Genomic DNA, 5,922 nt, shown 5'->3' with positions numbered 1-5,922 from the left:
GAAGAAAGGTTTTGAAGAGCAGCCGATTGGAAAAATCTAGGTTCCTCTAGGACTAAAAACTTAGAGGTGGCATAAGAATTCTCGGTGGACCCACCACCTCCGGCCCCTGCGGCGGAATGCATCCTCAGCCAGACATTTATTGGGCACCAGCTGGACGCCAGGCCCTGCTCCGGGCAAGGGGCTTCCTGGTGCGCAAATTCCAGGTCGTGCCTCGTGGAGTCCTTCTCTGGAAGCGCCAAGAGGAGGCAGCACGGTGGGGACACAGCCGATTGCTGTCCTTTCCCCCACACGACCACCGGACCTGGAGGTGGGGTGGGGTGAGGGGGGACTTGCGGTGAGCGTGACGAGTGAGGCCGATCACTAGTGGGAAACGGGAGACTTTGGCCCGAGAGAGCCTGCAGTCGTGCTGCGTAGAGGGGCTGCTTTTAAGGAGGCCAGGAGCAGGCGAGGATGGTCGTGGCCCCGGCGTTGTTTCGTCGGAGCCCGCAGCTGATTCGGTCTCGGTGTCTAAGGCCTGACGTTCCCGAGTGACAAGACTCAGTGTCTCTGGTGCCAGCGAGGTTGGACAAGATAGTGGCATTCTACTCTGTTTTCCGCTGGGGCTGGAAGGGACGGGAAATACATTGTTTCCAGAATGTTACAGCAAGATCTCGCAGCCCTATGTCTCTGTGGCGCAATCAGTTAGCACGTTCGGCTGTTAACCGAAAGGTTGGTGGTTCGAGCCCACCCAGGGACGAGCTTCGGCCTAGAATCGAAGGAGGTCTCAGCTGCCGCTTTTCCGTGTCTGCCCAATTGCCCTTTCAGTTCCTCCCCAGCGCCCTTCTTCAGGAATCTCCACCCAGCCCAGCTGATCCCCAGCACGCTCCTTCCTCCCGGTTTTTAACCCTGGTGCCCCTGTGTCTTGGCACCACTCCATGGAGGGCTGCCCCTCACTAACTCATCTGCCTTGTACATTCCAGGGCACCTGCCAGAGGATAAAGGGACATGCACACGGGTGGGGGGAATCTCTTACTCAAGCTGGGATGTCGGCAATCAGGCTCTGTGCACCACCTGCAGGGCACCGCAACGCGCAGTATTCACGGACCGATCTCAGATGCCTCCACCCTTTCATTTGAGACTGTCGCTTTCTTTTTTCCTTTATTGCCCCACCCCAGGTACCATAATCCAGGTTCAGAACACTGCTTTCGATTCCCTCCAGCCCTGCTTCAGACAACCCTCCCTCAAGCCCCAAGCAATATTAATCTGCTTTCTGCCTCCATAAGTTTCTTTTCTGGACATTTCAGATAAATGGAATAAATCAATATGTAGTGCTTTGTGACTGGCGTCTTTCACTTAGCACAATGTTTCTGAGGTTTATCCATGCTCTGGCTTGAGTTTCTTTGCTTTTTATTACTGAGCAGAATTCCACTGTGTAAATATAGCACATTTCAGGTGCCATTCACTAGTTGATGGGCATTTCAGTGTTTCCTGTTTTTTGATTTTGTGGGTGTTTTTCTTTTGGTTTTGCTATTATAAATAATGCTGCTATAAATACATTGAACAATCTGCACCTATGTTTCATTTCTCTTCAATAGATATAAAGAAGTGGAATTGCTGGGTTTATGGTAAGCTTATGCTTAACTTTTGAGAAACTGTCAAACTGGTTTCCAAAGTGGCAGTATCATTTTTACATTCTGACCAGCAACATCTGAAGGTTCAGTTTCTCCACCTTCTCACAAGCACTTGCTATGGTCTATCCTACTTAAACATTGCCATCCTAGTCGGGGAAAAGTGATATCTTGTTGTTTTAATGTGCATTTTCCCAATGGACAATGACATTGAGCACCTTTTCTTAAGATTATGACCCATGTATTTGTCTTCTTGGGGAAAATGTCTATTCAAGTCTTTGGCTGATTTGAAAAATTGTGTTGCATCTTTCTATTGAGTTGAAGTAGCTCTCTAGCAATTGTAAATACAATTCCTTCATTGGCAATTTGATATGCATATATTTTCTCCTAGTCTGTGGTTTGTCCTTTCATTTTCTTAATGCTGTCTTTTGAGGCAAAGTTCTCAATTTTCATGAAAGTTCTCTTCTATATAACACGTTTGCTGTAGGATCTTAGAACTCTTTGCTTAACCTAAATGCACAGTAACTTTTCTCCTATGTGTCCCCTTGAAGTTTTGTTTTAGCTCTTACATTTAGGTCTGTGGTTCATTTTGAGTTAATTGCTATATGTGGTGTCATTTCAAGCAAAGTGCCCTATGACGGCAAGAGATCTTGGAGGTAAATTACCTTTAAGAGTTAATCTCCCCCAGGCCAGGACACTGAGATTTCATATTCCTGCACCCTTTATTGAGCGGCTAAGTGCCTAGGGAGAGGTCAAATAAATGGGTTCTGGTGCTCATACACTCCATGTACTTCCCATTCTCTGGGACTGGGAACAAGGTAGCTCTATGAGTCAGAGGACTGTCCTACTCAGAGGAGGCCGTTGTCACAAAATAGACCAAAAGCAGGAGAGGGTTACACAGGAAGGATCAAAGGGATCCAGGTGATCTGGGTTGGGCTTCTAGAAGGTCTCCTACTGGGTGGATGGGAAGGAGGACTTGCACAGCACGAACTCAGTGAACATATACCTGGAGGGATCACAGCAGATTGAACACATTTTGCACTTTCGTAAACGTTATTGCCAACATGAAAACAGTGGGGTGTGTGCATTTGTGTGCATATATGTTTGTGTTTGTGTATGTGCGTGTGTGTGTTACCTCGGCTATCATAAGGTGTGTGGATCAGGAATCTGGAGTTACTCCGTCTAGGGAAAGGATAGGGGATCAAGAGCCAGATCAAGAGCCATTCTCAGCTCTGAGAGAATCCTAAGCATTGGCTGGCATTTCCCAAGCTCAACCCAGAGACCCTACAATATGAAGATTCCTGGGTTTGTCATGTGTGGTCAAAGGTACACTAGCAGACAGAAGTTGACATGCTGAGTACAGAAATAGACAAAGAAATACAATATTCCGTAGACAGACCACATTCCTTACCGCCCTCACTGTAGTGGTCTCACTGAAAATAGGAATGGGCAATTAAAACGTGGTATGCAACACAGGTTATGGGAACAGGTTGAAAGTGTCGGTTAATAGTATAAATTATTGTGTCCTCAGATTGAATTTGCTGGAAAGTAAAGTGGGGACTCCACTGAAAAATGTTCTAGGTTCTGCAGGAAGAAATGTAACTGAGCATGACCTCATGGGGCCTTCACAGGACAACCCCCTCCCCAACACCCATGTCCTCTGTCTGACTCCTGACTATAGAAAAATTTTAGCTGAAGGATAAAGTTAATCAGAAAAATGAGAGAATGCAGAAGCAAAGGAAAATAGTCAAACAAGACAAAATAATAATTAGCCATTAACCAAAGTGAAGGACCTTTAGGTCCTCCTCAAGGGCAATAGGTGATATTCTAAGCCATAGCCTTTGAGCTGTTTTGCAGATACTGAAAACCCCGCCAGGTGGTAGAAGTTAACTACAAGGTGACCAGACTGTAACCATGACATAAGCTGCTCCATCCTACACAATTCTGAGAACTCACCTCAAAGGAATGGGAACAAAGCAACTCTGGACCTGAAGATTAACCATACTTCAAACAATCAAGGTGACACTCATCAGGCCACCGCAGGAACAATTTCAAGTTGACTGTCAGAGCCAAATGTCCTGTTCTGCACAAAGCCCCCTCCCTCAACCTATATACTCATGAAACTGCCCTTTAAAAGCTCTTGCCCACTGATTGGCAGTTGGGGAATTGGCTTATGGACACAAGTCTGCCTTCTCCTCATGTTGCTGGCTTCCTGAATAAAGCAACCTTCCCTTTCCTACCAACACTTGTCTTTCCAGTACTGGCTTTTGAGCAGCAAGCAGCCAAACCTCAGTTCATTATCAGATGTGGGGAGGCTACAGGAGAGTGCAATTATACAACTCAGTATAACGCAGATAACAACATCTTCCACGCTTCATGCAGTTTTTCTTTCATTTTTTCTGAGGCCATGGTCTCATGCATAAGTCTAAATACATTTGTACCAAGAAAGTTGATATCAATACAAAACACACAAAATCTACCATTACATTCGGCAGTGCATGTTCCTAATGGTACTGCAGCCGGGTTTATACCAGCAAGTAGCCAAATTGTGGCTAACTTTGAATGCAGCCCCAAGATAGCCATGTGTTTGCTTCTCCTTGGCCCCACCTCTAGCTTAAGCACTACATCTGAGCTGGCTCCATTACTGGGGGAAGATGTAGGTCAAATAGTGCATAATGCAAATGGGGGAAAGCATAGCAAAAAGCAGGCATGCTCATAAGTGAGTTAGGATTCCAGAGAGGAGTGTGATCATGCTATTGTGAAGAAAAACATGTCTAGCTCTCTCTCTGAAATATGGCACTGACTAATCAGAGATGCTGGGAGAAACCACTGTACCTTCTCTCAAAGAAAGACAAGTAAATCCCTACTGATGTATAAACTGTGCCTAAAATCTCCACCTAGACAGTTTAGGGATAGAAGGGAAACAGTATTTCTTCTAGTTGCTATCATTTCCTTTCAGTGGGGGATGGCCTGGAAAGAAAGAAAAATATCCTGGTCAACTTCCCTTGTAAATAGTTAGCGAGGAATCTCCTGGCAAATGCATTAATGCTGGTTACTATTGGGAGACTATTTACCTATGGAATACTTTCAGTGGGATGTATCTAGTCTGTGTTGAACTCTTTAGGGGATCAAACCTAGAATCCCGGGATTTAAGTGGACTAGTTCCCTGGAGACTGTCACATTGATTAAGTAAGTGTCAGCATAGGAGATGACCCCAAGAGCTCCATTCTGTGTAACTGATGACCTCATACATCACTTAGAGACCACGTGTGTTGAGGCTGGGCCGGAGCATGTGCTAATGTGGGAAGAAGGTCCTTGCAGGCAGTGCTGGTGAGCTCAGACGTTCTGTTGCTTTGCTCATCCTTCACAATTAACTTCCTCCTTGAAAATGTGAGTAAAACTCGACACTGGGCAAGATTTACGATTTTTTGTGTTTTTCATGTTATCTCCATTTCAAGTGGATGTGCTCGTATACCATTCACTGACATTTTATATATCACAGTTTTAACTTCGTTAAAAGTCACTGTTGGCCAAAGTCAAACCAGGCTAATCAGTGTACAAATTGATTGGCACATCACGGATTAAACATTCAATGGCCTTTATAACCACGTATTTTGCTAGAGTGTCTTCCAAAACCACTACTGTTCTTCTGCAGGTACCATGAGCAGCTCCAAAATCCCAAGGCCATCTTTGCCTGATACCTTGTGGTCACTGTCATCAACTTCAGTCACTTTATCCTGTACATTGAAGGTCTCTGTATTATTACATGATTTGAGAGACAGAGATGGAATGTATAGTTTGTTTAAGTGCAGCAAGAGACTCCTGTTTCTCTGTGGATCAATGGAGTTGAATAGCACTCTTTGTTCCACATAAGCTTTCTCAGAGTTTTTTTCCTCAAGAATTGTTGATTACTCTTTTTTTTCCCCCTGATTATTGGTCTGTATCTTTAGCCAGTAATTTTTAGCTTTGAAAATATCCTTCTTTCTTTATTTTTTTTAAATTTATTTATTTTTTTGGGGGGGGGTACACCAAGTTCACTCATCTGTTTTTATACACATATCCCCATATTCCCTCCCTCCCACAACTCCCCCCCACCCTCCCCGTCCCAGTCCTCTAAGGCATCATCCATCCTCAAGTTAAACTCCCTTTGTTATACAGCAACTTCCCACTAGCTATCTGTTTTACAGTTGGTAGTATATATATGTCTATGCTGCTCTCTCACTTCGTCTCAGCTTCTCCTTCACCCCCCGCCCCCCCAAACCTTGAGTTCTCCAGTCCATTCTCTGCACCTGCGTCCTTGTTCTTGTCTTGTCAC

At 45.0% G+C, this 5,922-nt stretch overlaps 1 non-coding gene across 1 annotated transcript; it reads left to right on the top strand.

The window, feature by feature from the left end:
- Positions 1-662: 662 nt before the first annotated feature.
- TRNAN-GUU (transfer RNA asparagine (anticodon GUU)) lies at positions 663-736 on the top strand. The gene has a single exon. It is a non-coding gene; the product is annotated as a tRNA-Asn (tRNA).
- Positions 737-5,922: the final 5,186 nt, after the last annotated feature.

This window comes from Hippopotamus amphibius, chromosome 1 (genome assembly GCF_030028045.1).
Source record: "Hippopotamus amphibius kiboko isolate mHipAmp2 chromosome 1, mHipAmp2.hap2, whole genome shotgun sequence".
NCBI classification, from domain to species: Eukaryota; Metazoa; Chordata; class Mammalia; order Artiodactyla; family Hippopotamidae; genus Hippopotamus; species Hippopotamus amphibius.
This window is presented reverse-complemented; position numbering and strand designations above follow the sequence as displayed.